Source organism: Typopeltis vanoorti, chromosome 20 (assembly GCF_054136105.1).
Source record: "Typopeltis vanoorti isolate ZY-2024b chromosome 20, IOZ_Tvanoo_1.0, whole genome shotgun sequence".
NCBI classification, from domain to species: Eukaryota; Metazoa; Arthropoda; class Arachnida; order Uropygi; family Thelyphonidae; genus Typopeltis; species Typopeltis vanoorti.
In genome coordinates this window covers 70791074-70808868 of record NC_143568.1, presented here as the reverse complement: position 1 = coordinate 70808868, position 17795 = coordinate 70791074, and the positions used below count along the sequence as shown (strand labels likewise).

The following is a 17795-nucleotide window of genomic DNA, read 5'->3' as shown; positions in this document are numbered from 1 at the left end:
GAAACATCAGAAAAGACATAAGACATAGAAGATATATATAAAATAATAAACGAACCATAAATATAACATATATATCTTCTATGTCTTATGTCTTTCCAAATTTATTTTTCCCACGTCAAAACACCCCCCCCCCCACGCTATAAACAACCTTCAGCAGGATCATGAAATTGGAAGACATCCTAGTATTCAAACAAGGTATGTACAAAATTTTTCCACCTCTTTTATTCTGCTATAATTGCCTTCTATACCCACTCATAATGCCCTAAAATATATATATACACCCCTTTTTTGAGTAATAATAGCCAATGTATTTAAAACAAGGGACACTCCTAAACAAAAACAGGCTATAAATAGCCGTAATTATAATAATAGCGTTTAAGAGGAGTAGCATGGGAATTTTCCCAGAAACTATACCTAGTCTTTTCTTATGTATCTCTATTTTCCTAAATTCTGTGTGTTCCCTCCTCAATTAATTTTATCTTTATTCCCATTCACTCCTTACTTCTCATTCCCTTAGTTACAGCTATCTATCAAAGTTCCCTAATTTCACTGTGGCCACACTCTTAGATGAACTCGTGTGCAAATCCTCCAGACAAAGAGATTGCCCCAAGGTAGAGCCAAATTTCTCCCTGGCCGAAAATTTAAAGTCAACTCCTTTTCAGAATTAAGAAAATTTATTTTTTAACGCTGCGCCATCTTAATTCCTATACAATAGAATTAATATTGTCAGAGAGTCAGCCCGCAGACTACTACACGATTTACTTAATCTAACACAAACAAACTTAACGATCCTTTATCTTCTACTGCAGTCGTAACCAGTTCCTGTGCTTTTACTTAAACAGGCTCTACTTTTAGCAAGAGGTGCATTGGCTTGAATAATCAGAACTTGATTTTTGTAAAGAAAACATGAAAGTTTATTCACTCTAAGTTATGATACATGTCATTCAAAGAAACAAAATTAAATGAGGAATTTCTAAGGGCAAATATTATACTAACTGACAAGATCTATATTATACTCGACATCTCACATTAAGGTACACAAACTGAGTCAAGCTGTCTCAATCCTGCTTACTTATTACAGTTATGCTCATGAGTATCTTTCCCTCCCACAAATATTAAGACAAAACCATATTAAATCAATTCAATAACATGCCTAAAACAGTATACTTCTAGAGCTACAAGATTCTCGCTAAAAGATTAGGTACTAGAGTCCTGAACATTTTCAATCAAGAAAATCAAGAAATTTAACACTTTTGTTCACCTTGGCCTTAAATTACAATACTATGGACACAAAATTTCTACATTACCGACCAGTTCTATACTTCAGGAGGCTCTTCACATCTGATTTTCCTACAGGCTTACTTCGGGTGGTTTTCTAGTTCTGGGGTCTGTTGTTCCTCGTCTCGACCATCCGGTGATTTCGGTCACAAATCACTTCTTTTCCGGATATACTCGAACTTCTCTGACAGAAAGGTATGGCTGGAGCTGCACGATATTTCGGCATTCACTGGATGTTTCGTTGCATCGATGAGAATGCTCGAACTCTGCCACTACTTAACCGTATCATCGCCACTCGACCATCCTGCCTTCACCCGAACGACAGGATAAGGACCACAAAAATATGAGAGAGAGAGCTCAAGCCGTCAAACCTTTTATACTCCTCCGCATCTGCTCTCCCTACTATGCCATCAGTTGCACCCGCTACACAAGCCTCTTTGCACACCGTACCTTCACTTTCTCCATTGCGTCTCCATGTGGGCATTGCACGCGCCTCGGACATCGTATTACTGCCTGGGGTCACACTTATAATCCGATTATACAAAATTCTTCATTTTCTCCTGACTTTCCTGCTACAATATTACCTTTTTTATATCTTAATTCTTATCTGTTATTTACAGGGCCATTTATAAAACAATACATAGAAAGATTATAAGAAGGAATCATTACTACTATATTTACAAAATTCGAATTTATACCTATTTACAAGTATTTCTTTTTTGGGGAATTGTGTATTCCAGTTAAATCCCAAATGAAATACTTGAGGATAAATTAAGCCCAACATTCCAGATTTAAAATAGGTGAAATTTTCCATGGGAATGGCTAAGAAAAGAATCCATTAATACCGTATATTTCGTATCCCTCACAATTTTAATGCAACTTAAAACTACCACTATGAAAAGTCAAGAAAAGAGAAATAGATTATATAGAGATAAAGGCAGAACTCCCAAATCTTTCCAGATTCACTTCATTAATAAAGTGTTCTAAGTTCCAACCTCAAAAATATTCATTTTCATCTCCAATCTATATAATCACAACTAATAGAAACTTAAATTTCAGCTTAAAAAGTCATACTCATCAAATTTTTCCAATTATTCACTGTGACTCTTTTCATCTTAAAGGTGGAATGTGTGCATTTATTAAATGATATACCATGTCAGAGGAGAAGCTTCTAACTTAAAATCACCTCCCTTTGATCTTCGCCTAAAATATTTCTTTTCCCCCATTCTAACAAATACTTCTGCTCTCTACCACTTTCCTAATGCCAACAACAAAATTGAAATTTTGATTTCCTTTCTTTAAATAATGATTTTCTCTAGTCCAACTCTACTAACAGGAAAGTCATCTTCCTTGAATATTTCGATGTTCACAACTGAGAGCTTTCTTTTCCAACTGCATTGAATCCAACAAGTAGAGATATCCATACGTTCATTATTCATAATAATGCTTAATGGTATAAATAACACCAAGAGGGAAAAAATACATTTATTAAACTCACTAATATTTCACTAGTTTTCTGCCCAGCATCATCAGAGCGCAATGATAACTGTGAAGATATCATTGCACTAAACTAAATAACTGTAAAAACAATTTAAGTTGTAACTGACAACTGATGTCCTTACATGTAACTGCACCCTCTATGGATCAGATAACTATAAAGTTAATTTACAAAAGTCCGCTATTAGGTCTTAAAATGATAGTCTCCTAGATCTTTGGTAAATTAATGCAACCATACTTGTTGAGGTTGTCATTGCCAATATTGATTCCACTATCCTCTCAGACCTAAATATGATACATTATATTGGATTTATTGGACCATGGTTTAGATAAAACATATGTACATAATCGTCTCAGAAAAAAAAATCCTCTCAGACCTATAACGATTTCTATGTAATATACAAGTCGTTGCTCAAGTCACTTTCCTCCCTTGCAGGCAACTTGCCCTCATCTGTTAAAAACTATTTGCACTTTAAAACATTAATAGAAAATCTAACTCTGAGAGATTCTGACATCATGGTCAGTTTTGATATCACCTCACTTTTCACTCATGTACCTTTGACAGAGACCCTTGACCTTATCAAGCCACATTTTCCCACTGACATAATTGAATTATTCAGATTCACTATATATGCAGGTTATTTCCTATGGAAAGAAAAAATATATAAACACCTTGATGGGACTGCTATGGGTTCCCCCCCCCCCTCTAGCAAACTTCTACATGGAGCATTTTGAAAATCAAGCACTCAACACAGCCACACTAAAACTAACAGTTTGACTGTGCTATGCTGATGATGCATTTGCTGTTTGGTCTTACATTAAATCCATTTTTGGCAAATATTAACAGCCAACATCCTAAAATGAACTTCACCATAGAAAAAATAATAATTGTCTTCCATTTTTAGATATACTAGTGGCTCATTTTCCTTCTCCATCTACAGAAAACCTACTCATACTGGAAGGATTTATATAAACAATCACACCACCACTCTTCCAACAGCATGGTGACCTCAAAACACTCACCGACACAGGACTATTTGTTCACATGACATAACCCCTTGAAACTGAGCTCAAGGACCTTTACAATACCTTTTTAGTCAATGGCTATAACCCATATAAAATAGTTAAAATATTCATGCACCTCCCATCCCTCCTACACTCAACACACAGGATCACAGCAAAACCATTCTCACTGCATATGTTAAGATAGCAAAAAATAGCGAAAGTTCTTTGCAAATATGATCTCCATACTACTTTGAATTCTTTCATTCAGCTAGCTATCTTTATACTTTCTCCTAAAGATCAACTACATCCTCCTGAACATCCTGGAGTGTATAAAGTTCCTTGTGCCTGCAGTTTAGCCTACTTTGGACAAACTATAAACAGAAAGGCAAGATGCAGATTTTGATAAAAATCAATTGATATATTTGATTTTTTGCAGCCCAGCCAAGAGTCATGAGTTATAGTGAAGCTCAATGTTACAATTAATTGCCAATACATCCAAAACTGACTCCAAAGAAAACCAAAACCAGGAAATTTGCATCATGTCCAAATGGCAGTATGCTTCCTGGTATTCTGGTCTCTTGCCAAAGCTACTGACTGTAACTTGTGTTTATCCCTAGTTCCATTTCTTTTGCACCCAGATGGTTGTACTGCATTATTACTTACATAAAAAGCCAAATCACCTGGCAACTTATTTTTCTTTCAATTCTTGAAATGATGATCTTGGTAAATGTCCTCCAACCATCCCTCCCATTCAAACATGCAACATTCAATACCTTTTCTAATTTTCTACCATAAAAGATATCCAAAAAACCTTGTCAAAACTGGATACCAAAAATAGTCTTCTAGTCATCAGGCATTTTTCAATTGTTCTGATGGTTTTGTATCTCAGAGTTGACTCTTGTTCTGTATCATCTTTTTTTATATTTTTTTAATATTTTCTCCTATTCCACTGGTATCTATTCTGCAGCTTGGAAATTATCCCATAATCAAATCCCTTCAAATCAATGACAATTTATCTCACTTCAATTCTTTCTGAAGTAATGGAGAAAATCATTAACTGTCATCTTCTATGCCATCTGGAAACTTCTCAAATAATAAATGACCATAGGACACACGAGTGTTGCTCAATAGCAGATCTTCCTTATGTCACATGCTTTTAGACAAATACCATGGAAAAGTTTGGAAAATATAAAGTGGTTATTTTTGATATCTCTAAGGTATCTGATTGTGTTTGGCACAAAGACAATTCACATAATTAAGACCCATCATGTGATCTTTCAAGTGACTCCTGCAACTGAGTTTGATTTAATTTTTATGGTGCAAAGACAAAGGACATACTACACCAGGACAGATATTGGTTAGTAAGACAATCACAAACATCCATGCCCTTGGTGGGATTTGAACCAGCAGCCTCTTGGCTGAAGAGCAGATGCTAACCACTCTGTAACTGTGGTACCAGCTTTCTGTCTAACGTGTGATGGTAGATAGCTCTATCTTTAAATTTGACAACTAAATCTATGGTGATGATAGACTATTCTTTCACTTATTCTCTCCTTTTTATATGTTAATGATCTTTTCCAGTTAAATAGAAATTAAATATTGTTCTATAAAAATAAAAATTAACAAAAAAAAAAAAACTTCCAATAAATATTGTTCTGTTGATGATAGTATACTGCACTCCTCTTCCTTATTTGCAAACTTTGTACTACACAAATCAACAAACTATCAAAATATCAACTTCTATAACCTTAAATTCTTACTATCAAACAATCCTTCAATAGAGATCGAATAGTCATATTAAATTTTATTATTAGTAGTATCTAAGACCTTCAGGGAGACAAGGACATCGAGGGAAGCTATAAATATCACCCAAACCAGCTGTCATACCTTCCCTTAAATTTGTTCACACTAGATTCACTCACCATCCCCAAAGGAAAACTATTCCACTCACTCACTGCTCTGTGAGAGAAACACCTAACTCTTACCCCTTTCTTGACTGTGAACAAACTTAACATCCTTGGATGCCCTGAGTTCTCTCTCCACCTTCCATATAATGAAAAATTTCATCAGACAATATCCTATAACACCCATTCAAAGTTTATAGACCTCTATCATATCGCTCCTCTTTCTCCTGTTAACCAGTATCTGTAATCCATATACTTGCAATCTGCCCTCATAATCTAAATCCCATAATCTGGATATAACCTTTGTCTCTTCTTTGCACTCTTTCCACAGCTTCTTTATCCCCTTTGAATCTGGGATGCCAAATCCGCACACAATAATCCAGGTGTGGTATTATCAAAGCCTTATAAAGAGATAAAATGACTTCCTTATCCTTACATGTCAAGGTTAGCTTCAACATCACAATTATCCTCTGAGTTATATTTGCAGCTTTTGCTATGTGACCTTCTTACTAAATAATAAATACAAGATGTTATATTTGGGAAATAACGATCAAGGAAAGCAGCATTGAATACTGTTGGCATTCAACACCAAACATGAAAATAAACTACTAGATTAGAAGACAGTTTCAAGTAGAGTTATGCGGACAAACTTCAAAATTGGGAAATGGACAATGCAACTTCTATGTGCCTATGGTCTCACAGAAGAATCTCTGAGATATATAATGTGATGTGATCCATATATATATATATATATGGATCACATATATATACATAAAAAAACCAAGTTTATAAAATTACTTGGTATCCTTAATATATATATATATATATATATATATATATATATATATATATTAGGAGAATTCATTTTTACTCGGTAGGAATATTATAAAATAAGTTTAATGACTATTACCGAGAGAAAAGATGGCAAGATATATTTAACAAGATACTACTAGTTTACTAGTTTCGTTACAAGAACATCATCAGGTATCATACTCAAAGAAATATATAAAAAATTACAGAAACTTAAAATTGTATTAACAGAACAAGTGAAAAACAGTAGCATGTTTGAAAAAATGCAAGTATGAGTTCCATACAAACGACTATCTCTATAACAGGACTAGAGAAGAAACAGAAATTATAAATGAACTCAGTTTTCTTAAAAAAACGTTTATTAACAATGGCTTCTCTCCAAAGAAGATTGACAAATTTCTTTCCCCCAGGCACTCAACTACTGCTGAAGATCCCCCTCCCCCAAGAGCCTTCATCTCCTTGCCTTACATCAGCTCTCTTTCACCAAAACTGGCAAAGATTCTCAAGAAATTTAACTTCAAAACGTGCTACACTACGCTTCCAAAACTTCGTTCATTACTTTGCAAACATAAACAGAAACATCTTCCTACTCAGTTTCCAGGAGTCTACAAGATTTTGTGTGATTGCGGAAAGCCTTATTATGGACAGACTGCCAAATACATCCTTCTACGTTTGGATGAACACCGTAGAGATATCTCCTATAACAGGACTAGAGCTAGCGCTCTCTCTAGCCACGTTCTCTTTTCTGCTAACTCAGACGAAGGCCGCCAGCACATTGTAAACTGGACTCAAACTGCTAATATCCATGTGTGCTACGATGAACTCGAAAGAAAGATTGTTGAATCAAGAGAAATTTCTCTAGATTCCTCTCATATCAACAACAGCCTGAGTTACAATCTCTCGGACGCACATGTTGCTTCTGTTCAGTACTGGCGCACTCGCGACAGCGCGTAGTATTCGTTTGTATGGAACTCATACTTGCATTTTTTCAAACATGCTACTGTTTTTCATTTGTTCTGTTAATACAATTTTAAGTCTCTGTAATTTTTTATATATTTCTTTGAGTATGATACCTGATGATGTTCTTGTAACGAAACTAGTAAACTAGTAATAGTCATTAAACTATTAATATCGGTAATAGTCATTAAACTTATTTTATATATATATATATATATATAGGGTAAAATACTTTCTATATATATATATATATATATATATATATATATATATATATATATATATATATAGAAAGTATTTTACCTTGAGTATGATAAATGTTAAAAGATACCAAGCTATTTTAAACCTGGTTTTATTCCATTTCCCAAGTAAGCAAACAGACAAATCAAGTTTGCGCCTGCAAGTGTTGCAAGTCTAGCTGACCCCACACGTAGTGCAAGACCAAGGTAACTCATGGTAAAAGTAGAATAAGCTCTGATCACTAATCTTAATATTTACCCTTAATGCAAATCACATCTCCTGGATGAGATGTATGATGCTTTGTATTAAAGGCAAGGGGCCACTACCCAAACCGGTCTGGGTAGTGGCCCCTTGCCTTTAATACAAAGCATCATACATCTCATCCAGGAGATGTGATTTGCATTAAGGGTAAATATTAAGATTAGTGATCAGAGCTTATTCTACTTTTACCATGAGTTACCTTGGTCTTGCACTACGTGTGGGGTCAGCTAGACTTGCAACACTTGCAGGTGCAAACTTGACTTGTTTGTCTGTTTGCTTACTTGGGAAATGGAGTAAAACCAGGTTTAAAATAGCTTGGTATCTTTAACATATATATATATATATATGGATCACATTATGAAAGAGAGTGGCATTAAATCTGATATTTAAATCAGAGATATCCAACTTGGCTCTTCGCTTATGATGGATTCTTTTAAACACATCTAGTGGAAGTTTCCAAAGTTCTCTAAATTCCATAACAGCTGTAACAAATTTGGCATGAAGACCAGCAACAAAAAGACGAAAACTGTGAAAACAGGTAGGAACACAGAAAACTTCAGTTCCATTCTTAATAGAGAATCTATAGAACAAGTAAAAAATGTTGGCTATTTGCAGTTTTTAGTGAGGATGGCAAATTATATTTGTAAATAGACAACAGAATAAACAAAGGCAGTATTGTCAGGAGCCAAATGAATAAAATTATATGGAATAAGAGAGAAATTAGCCAAAACACAAAACTAGCACATACAATAGTGTTCAAACCAATTTTAAATTATGGATCTGAGAATTGGATTAAAAATAAAAATTTTGATCACAGACTGGAGAACGAAGATATGAGAGTTCTGAGAAAAATTAGGGGCATGAACAGATAGCATATGGCAGAATCATATTAAAAATGAAGATATTAGAAAGGAACTTGACATTGTTAGTATTCAAGAATATGTAAGCAAAACTAATCTAAAGTGGTATAGCCATTGAAATAGAATGGGTGAGGAAAGTTTAGCAAGGCAGATGTTTGATACGAAAATGGCAAGAAAGAGACCCAGAGGAAGGCCAAGGTCTATGTGGACTGATTCAGTCATGAAGTGAAGTGCCTTAGAAGCAAAAAATGTTGGATATGACATTGAAGTGCTCACAAGTAATAGACTAATTTGGAGGAAAACTGTTAATAGGAAATTAATAATAATGTAAACTTAATCATGTAGTGCTGTCATAGTAATCTACATATCATGGTATACGGGGGATGTGAGTCTGCAAGATTTATGGTAACTAGTGGTGTACCACAAGGATCAGTCCTTGGTCCACTGTTATTCAATCTGTACATTAATGATATTGGGAAGGATTTGACAAGCTACATACAGCTGTTGGCTGATGATGCAAAGATAGGTAGGGTAATCAGGAATGCTGTTGACATGCAGTTAAGAAAACAGTTTAGCCTTGCTAAACTTTCCTTTGCAGAATGATTTGAATAGGCTGAAATTGTGAACATGGGAAAATTGTGTCCATTCAATATCAGTAAATGTAAAGTCCTTCACTTCGGCATGATTAGATATCCAATGTTGTGTTATACTGGTGGGATTAGGCTAGAAGAAACTGATGAGGCTAGGGATCTTGGAGTGTTAATAGATAGGAAGTTGAAGTTCACAGGTCATGTGGCAAAGATTGGAAATACCACTCAAAAGATAATTGCAATACTGAAACGAACGTTCAGAATAAAGATAAGGATGTTATTTTGTCTATTTACAAGGCCTTGATAAGACCTCACTTGGACTATTGTGCACAAATCTGGTCTCCTGGTTTCTGTTGTGATTCTGATATATTGGAGAGAGAGTAAAAAGGAGAGTGTTAAAAATGATATCAGGATTGTGGAATACTGATTATGAAGACAGATTGAGAATTTGTAGACTGCAGACACTAGCAAACAGGAGAAAGAGGGGAGATATGATTGAGACTTACAAACTTCTGAAAGAGTCATACAGGATTTCAGTTGATGAAATTTTTCAATTTTTGGAAGTTAGGGAAAGGACGAGAGGGCATCCTTCGAAGCTGAGAGTGAAGGCCACTAAGAAGGGGATGAGGACCAGATTTTTCTCTCGGAGGGTGGTGCATGATATTGGAATGGATTGCCACCGGATGTTGCGAGTGCAAGCAGTGTGCATGAATTCAAGAATAAGTATTATAAATGGTGTGTGTAGTACGAGGGTGGTTGGTCTAAAAAGTTGTTAGCCTAGACCAGGGGTCAGCAAACTGCGGCTCTTTGGGTACGTACATGTGGCTCTGAAGAAAAATTGAAAATGAAAATAAAACTATCATAGTTTCATTTATAAAATTTTTAAAGGATTTTATTCACATAATGGTGATTTCATTTGTTTTATAGTTTTAATGGCGAAATGTGAAAGCGGAGTCCGTGTTGCTTTGCTGTTTCTGCAACTTAGTATTCTCTTTTGGCTGGGTGCATCCTGAAACTGCATTAAGATGATAAAGGCAACCTGGCAATTATTATTATTATTATAAAGGTAATTATTTTAAATATATATATATATATAAAAAAATAATATTGGTTTTATTATATTTAGATACGTTGATGGTCGCGATTTACCGCACCGTGTTTTATGCAACTGTTACAATAAAACGTGTTACTGGTGAGATGTAGTTTTATTATGTTTTAGAATTATTGTCATTTATTATTTTGAATAATCACTTAGTTCTTTTTATATAATGTATTTATATAACGTGTTAAATAAAATACATTGTTTAAGGTGCTTTTCAACATGGCTACGAAGAAAAAACTAAGAAAAACAACAGATGAGCATCGTGACTTTAAAACTGAATGGACTGAATCTTTCGTGTTTATCTCGAATTCGGGTGGCCTTCCAACCTGTCTTTTTTTTTGCCAAGAAAAACTGGCGCACAACAAAACATGCCACATTTTCCAGAAAATATCCCGTTGGTGACACGAGAAAGAGAGCAGTTGAAGAACTTCAGAAAAATGTTGAAAAATCAAGTTCTGTATTTAATTATTGGAGAGAGTCTGCCAATGATGTTAATATTGCAAGCTTCGTAGTGAGGCAGGAGATCGCTGAGAGGAAAACCATTCACAGATGGTGAATACATAAAATATTGTTTTGTTAATGCATCTGAAGAACTTTTTCGGGATTTCAAAAACAAAGCAGAGATTTTAAATAAAATTAAAACCGTACCGTTATCTGCCAGAACAGTAGCAGATAGGACAGTTACAATGTCCTCAAATGTGACCAACCAACAAGTCGAAGACATTAAATTAGCTTCAGCTTTATCAATTGCGGTAGATGAGTCTTGCGACATCAAGAATACAGCCCAACTTTCCCTTTTTGTGCAGTATGTATCATCTGAGGGTCCGAGAGAAGAACTTCTGGGATTATTGCCACTCAAGGGCCAAATGCGTGGAGAGGACAAGCAAATGCTGTCCTCGAAAGCATGGAAAAAAATCATATCCCACTCAGTAAAATTGTGTCAATTGCAACCGATGGTGCAAAAAGAATGAGGGGAGCGAAAAAGAGTTTTGCTTCAATTTTAAAAGGAAAAATTAATCATGAAGTGATTACTTTCCATTGTATACTCAACCAGGAAGCACTTTGTGCACAAACATTTACAGAAGAAATTGGTAAAATTATGGAATTGGTAATTAAGATTACCAACACCGTTAGAGCAAAAGTGACTTAACCATCGACAATTTAAAGAGTTGCTAAGTGAAATGAAGAGCAAGTATTCAGATCTTTTCCAGTACAACAAGGTTCGATGGCTTTCCAGAGGTGACATGTTAAAGCGTTCTGCATCTTGCATAAATAAAATCAAACTATTCCTCGACAACAAGGATGTTCAATATCCAGAATAAACAGATCAGTGGTTGCAAAAATTGTACTTTATGGTGGACGTTACATCACAACTGAATCAGCTCAATCATAAATTACAAGGCAAGGGAAATACTGCTTTTTCAATGCTAGAGGAAGTTATTTCGTTTGAAAAGAAATTGATTTTGTTCACTGAAGATTTAGAGAGAGAAACTTTAGTTCATTTCCCAAACTTGTCTCAATATCGCCGAGAAAACAATGCCCTCATTAACAAAGATTATTTCAAGACAGCAGTTTTAAACATGAGAGAATCTTTTCTTCAAAGGTTTCAGGAATTCAGAAATAGTAAAGCGACTCTAGCTTTTATTACAAATCCTCTTAATGCCAATGTGAAGAAAATAAATTTTTCTCCATTTGATATTGACATGGCTAATTTTGAAATACAATTGCTGGACTTGACAAGCAAAGACTTATGGAGCTCCAAATTTGTACGTCTTGGTACTGAAATAGAAGAACCGGAAAAAGAAAAACGCAGTCTGATTTCACAGCGCAAGCAGACTGGATATTGAACAATGAAAGAACTACAGAAGGCAGACTCAATGATTTTCAATACGTGGAATAGTCTTCCAGACTCATATCATGAGTTGAAAAAAATTGCATTTGGTGTTCTCAGTATCTTCGGGTCTATATATTTATGTGAGCAATCGTTTTCTAACATGAATTTCATTAAATGTAAATTGAGGAGCCATATTACTGATGCCAACTTGGAATCGTGCCTTAAATTAAAAACGACTAGTTACAAACTGGACATAGAGAAACTTTGTAAGGAAATGCAAGCTCATTGCTCACATTGATTAAAACCAATGAGAGCAATTTTTTGTGTGCGATTTTTTCTTCATTTAATAAAGATATAATTAATATTATAACTTGTTATATATTACTATAAATTTACTATACTATTACTTTAAATTTTCCTTATTTGTAAAAATATATTTATGGCTCTCAAATAATTTTTAAATTGTTGTGAGGGACAGGTATGGCTCTTCTGTCTCAAAAGTTTGCCCACCCCTGGCCTAGACCATAGATATCAACACTATTGGCAAGATTTGTTTTTCTAAGTTGGTACATCTGTCATAAGCATCCATGTGAAATTGCAAGTCATTCTATCAAGAAGTTGTTATATGCAGCTGTCTGAAGTGAAAGTGTTGTCTGTATCCCTTGAAATGGATAAAATTGAGTATTGTGTGGTTATAAAATTTTTGTAAAAGAAGGTTCAACGCCAAAAGAAATTCATTCGAAGTTCATAAAAGTTTATGGGCACTCTTCTCCTTTGTTTTCGACAAGTAAGAAATGGGCTGCCGAGTTTAAACATAGCTGTACCAGCCTTTAAGATGATCCATGTGAAGGACGTCCAAAAAGTGTAACAACACCAGAAATCATTGATCAAGTGCACAATATGCTATTGGATGACCGGCGAGTCAAAGTGCATGAAATTGCTGAGACCATAGGCATTTCAAAAGAACATGTAGGATATATTTTGTATGAAGAATTGCATATGAAAAAGCTTTGCGCAAGATGGTTGTCATGCTTGCTCACAGCAGATCAAAAACACTTGCATGAAAATCTCTGAACAGTGCTTGGAGCATTTTAAAAAGAATAAAACTGATTCTTTTTGATGTAATTTTGCAGATCTTACTGAGAACCACTACAGGGACAGGATAATGGCACTGCAGCATCGCTGAAATAAATGTATTAGTCTTAAGGGAAATTATGTTGAAATATAAAAAAAAATTTGAAATTATAAATTCATTTTTTATTGTTAGACTGAGAACTTTTCAAAACACCTTCGTATATGGCTTCCCTCAATGAGTCCCTAACTTTCTGAAGGTCTTTCTTAATAATATTGATCCCATACACGAGAGTTTGGGAGATCTATAAGCACATCAGTGCCATGTATGGGTGCAGACAGGGACTGAGATGTCTAATGTTTAAGAGTTCCAGGCTGTCGTTGTTTGGGAATGCTTCTTGAGGAAGGATGTTCTAGAGCAGCGCTTCCCAAACTGTGGGCTGCGGCCCCCTTGGGAGCCATAAGTTTTGTTGAGAGGACTGTGAAATAATGAAAACAAATTTAAAATGTTTTAAGACTAAGTAGTAGTTTTTTTTTTAATCTTAAAAGAAACGTATTTAATTTTTATTATTTCTTTTTTGTTAATTTTTACATTTTAGCAGAGATAACTGACACATTGGTGTTGGTTCACAAATTATGCTTCCTGCGTATTGCGGCGCTTCATGAATATTAGTAAATATATGCTTATTCATATAAGTTTCATTTAAAAGGTATCGATAAGAAGCACAAAAAAAAAGCTTAAAACCGCAAAATCTTGAATATATATTGTAATGATTATAAATATAATAAATATTATAATAATATATGTCTGCATTACGATTTTTTTTTTGATGGAGGGCTGTGAAATATTTTAATTTTTCCAAAGGGGGCCTTTACATCCATAAGCTTGGGAAGCACTGTTCTAGAGGACAGAAGCAGGCAGCACAAAAGCATAGGATCAATATGTTTGCAGGTGCACAGTAAAGGGATGCTGGGTAGTTGCAGCTCTTGTATTAACAGGTGCAACAGAAAGTGGAGGAATGATGGCTGCCAATTAACTGGAGCAGAGATCTTGCCTTGTACTTGTAGAATAGACACCGTGCCAAAACAGAGCACCTGTGAGAAAGAGGGTTGGAGAATAGACACCATGCCAAAACAGAGCACCTGTGAGAAAGAGGGTTGGAGTGCATCTGTAAGAAAGGGATCATCTATGAACCTAATTGTATGCCTCTGGATAGCATCAAGAAATTTAAGGGAAGTTTTAGGTGCACCACCAAACATGGATGCATTTAGAATTTGTATATAGTGAAGAGTTGGTTGGGTGTAAAATAGGCTCTTGAATGAAAGAGAATGCCAAGTTTCTTGGGTACTGAGGAGGCCATTGATGTAAAGTGTTTATGCCAGAAAAGATCGGAAGTAAATGTTAGTCCAAGCAAAGAGATCTAATCTTGTCTGGTGATTTGTGTATTCTGGAGGTAAGGGTAGGTGAGCTGAGATCTCTTTTGCATGAGAAAAGGCAAGACTATGTTCTGGTGGTATTGAACATAACAAGGCTGTCCTTTCCCCATTGGAGGATAGCATGCAGGTCAATGTTTAAGCCACTAGTTCTAGATGGTCTTGTAGCCTGGGATGTCAATGTACTGCATGGGTTGTCAAATGAGTAGGATGATTGAAGAGTACTATCATCTGCAAAGCTGAGGATGGGATTAGTGGTTATTGTGAGTAGGTCATTTATGTACAGGAGAAAGAGGAGTAGGTGATAGGACAGAGCCTTGAGGCACTCCAGCATTGGTGGTGAAGTTTAAAAGAGGGAGCCATCTACTATGACTCACAGAAAATGACCAGAGAGAAAGCTGGCTACCCAATTACAGAGGGTGACAGGGAGACTGAAGGATGGCAATTTGTTTAGTTGGCCTTGATGCCACACACAGTCGAAAGCTTTGGAAATGTCAAGGATGACAGCATAAGTCTCTCCAAACCTTTCCACGGTACATGTCCAGTACCACTACCACCACCGGATGTGATGTAAACTATAAGAGCAGCTGGGGATCTTGAATGGTGAAATCTGTACCGATGGTCACTAATTAGTTGGTGGGCCTCTAAATAGTGGAATTGGTTATTGGACTTTATCCATTATTTTGCAGAGACAAAAATGATGATAATTGGTCAGTAGTTTGAAGGTAGACTTCTATCACCCTTTTTTGGAATAGGATGGATTGAAAATTCTTCCATGCATTGGGATAAGTACCAGTTATGTATAACAGATTGCAGAGCTGATGCAATCTATTATAGCTCTGGAGCACAATGTTTGAGAATAATTGGAGAGATGCCATCAGGACCAGAAGACATTAGAGCCCAAGTTATTTAGTAGTTTTCTAATGTCTTTTTTTTCCGAAAAACTACAGGGGGCATATGATACCTTGGATTCCAATATGGTGGGATGTGATTATCGTTGGTTATCTGAGCAGGAGTTTGAGGAAAAGAGTGATCGTAGGAGGTCAGTTTTATCTTTGAATGAAGTAAAAGTGGTACCATCAGGATGATCAGAGAGGTGGAACTGCAGGTGAGCAGAAGTGGCCTTAGCAAGGGACCGGAGAAGGCATGGATTCCATTTGGATAAAAGGAAAGTTTTCTGCTGTTTGCTTTTATAAAGTGTGGTTTGGATCTGTTGATGAGTGATTTGCATATGTTGAATGTTTTGGTATGGGCAGAGTATGAAGCTGGAGTTCTTGATGTGAATCACATGTGGTAAGCTGAATTTTTTTCTTTGACAGCTTTGAGACATTTTCTGTTGAACTTAGGCTTGGAAAGCATTTTGAGCTGAATGGGGATGAAGGCCTTCATACTAGTGCAAATCATTTCTGTGATTTGTTCACAGCAGGTGTTAGGGTCAGATGCATCGAACCAATAGTGAGACTTTGTAGTGCCAGAGGATGTGAGGAAGCACAGTCTGTTAGAGAGGAAACCTGTACAAGAGTGTGGTCTGAGTTACAAAGAGGAGAGGTGACCTCTATGGTGTATATGGAAGGAGAACTGGTCAAAAAAAAGATCCAGATTATTTAGAAAGTGAAGATGGTTATCAGGGATTTGAGTGGGTAGACATACAACTTGCATTAAATCATTATTTATAGTAAAGACTTCTGTTTCTCGTCCTGCTTGGTTGGTGGCGTTGGAATAGGAGAGACAGTTGGAGCTATGGACACCGATATCACCCAGAAAGATGACCTCAGTATTTGAATAGCTGCATTGCAGGTGGTCGAGTTTCTTGGAAAGGAATGAGAAAGAAGTAGGTTATTAGCACTTGGAGACTGGTAAATGCAACAAATGAAAGATACTAAACCTGGCAAGGAAACCTTGAGCCAGAGAAGGTCAAAACTAGGGGATTCCAAATCAGCCATTCTCTGGAAGGCTATGTCAGATTTCTCAAAGGCACAGGTGCCACCTTTCTAGTGAAAACAATTGTGAAGTACGTAGTCTGGGCACTGGAAGTGGACAGTAGTAAATCTAGCTATGATCTGGGTTTCTGTCAGAAATAAGATGTCTTGTCTGGAAGACTGCAAGTGATGGTAACTTAATTTTTGTTTATGTTAATGTCACAGATGTTAGTAAAGTGGATGTGAAAGTGTTTTTAGTGAAGAGATTATGTATGCTGCTGCGGCTGGTTGCAATACAATTTTTTTGATGGGATTAGCTTATGAGGAAAATTTGCATTTGTTGCAGCATCACTGTTATTGTTTGAGTCTTCATAGGTTTGATTAGATAGTAGGATATAGTGCGGTGTGCAGTGAGAGAAGATACTTATAAGCATGACTTCCATATGGAGAGAAACCAGTCTCTGTATCATAATGTGGCCTCAACAGTGGCCCCATATACCACTACTTAAACTCCCTCTCTAGATATGACCTGGTAGAGTATGTGGCAGCAGGATTATGCATGAGTTGATCGGGAAGCCTCCTGAAGTGTTAGTGAGAGATTCAGGATCGTGTACTACCTGGCAACTGGCACAACCATTTTAACTGCTATACCCTCAAAATGGAGTGTCTCTTAGTATATTTGTCATGGGCTTGAAGGGTATAACTCACACTGCTCAGAGAAGAAAGGGAAAACAGAAACCAGAAATTCCTGCTCTGGAGACCAAACATGGCATTTGCCACTTCAAGACTTCCAATAGGCAGGGTGGTGGTATTTCACTGGGCGTTGAAGAACATCACTATTTAGTACTGTTTAGGATATTACTGCATAAGTTCTGGGTTTTAAACCTAGCAAGCAAAGTCTGCTTTGTATTTTTTTTTTTTTTTTTTTTTTTTTTTTTTTTTTGTTGTTCCAAGTGCAATTATCAAATATGCTTCAGTAACCAGTAATAATAGTTTATCAAAACCATGATGCCTAACCAAAAGAAAACAGAGG

General features: G+C 35.9%; 1 protein-coding gene across 1 annotated transcript in view; it reads right to left on the bottom strand.

Annotated features, from left to right (window-relative positions):
- Positions 1 to 17795, bottom strand: part of LOC150095553 (proteasome adapter and scaffold protein ECM29) — a 691438-nt gene that overhangs the window by 545072 nt on the left and 128571 nt on the right. The gene's annotated exons all lie outside the window — the stretch shown is intronic.